This window comes from Crocodylus siamensis, chromosome 5, assembly GCF_052110815.1.
Source record: "Crocodylus siamensis isolate JL-2025a chromosome 5, ASM5211081v1, whole genome shotgun sequence".
NCBI lineage: Eukaryota > Metazoa > Chordata > Crocodylia > Crocodylidae > Crocodylus > Crocodylus siamensis.
Window position 1 is genome coordinate 165254119 of NC_143399.1, and position 534 is coordinate 165254652.

Below are 534 nucleotides of genomic sequence, written 5' to 3' on the forward strand. Positions count from 1 at the left end.
GCCATGTTGGTGGTGAGTGGCAGGGTGGTGCACGCTGACCAGGTTGGCAGCCACCTGCAGACATTGCTGGCAGTGGTGGTGGCCAGCGATGATCGGGACCGCCCACAGGCACCGCCGGCAGTGCTTCTTGTGGGGGGTGCACCACCAATTTCAAGGGGTGCGCATGCACCTGCATGCATCCCTATGCATCACCAGTGGCTGGTACCCATTTCTCTATAGCAATAGATCATCTCACACTTGGAAGATGAGTACTATTTAAAACAGTGAACATTTTTTTCTTCACCTGTGACATAACAGGTCTCTTATTAGGCAATACAGGAGTATCCTGCTCCAGAGTGGAGAGGATCCAGGATCAGCTAAATTCAGTCGCTTCAGTGTTTGACCAAAGGAAATAACCAAGATGCGTGTCAATGAGATTGAGAGATAGAAGATTCTGTGTATTACAGCTAGGATGGTAAATGGATCCCTTTCTACAACGAGCCGGAAAAATCCTTTGGACTTGCTGCTTCAAATACTGAATATAGTTTTCTTTAA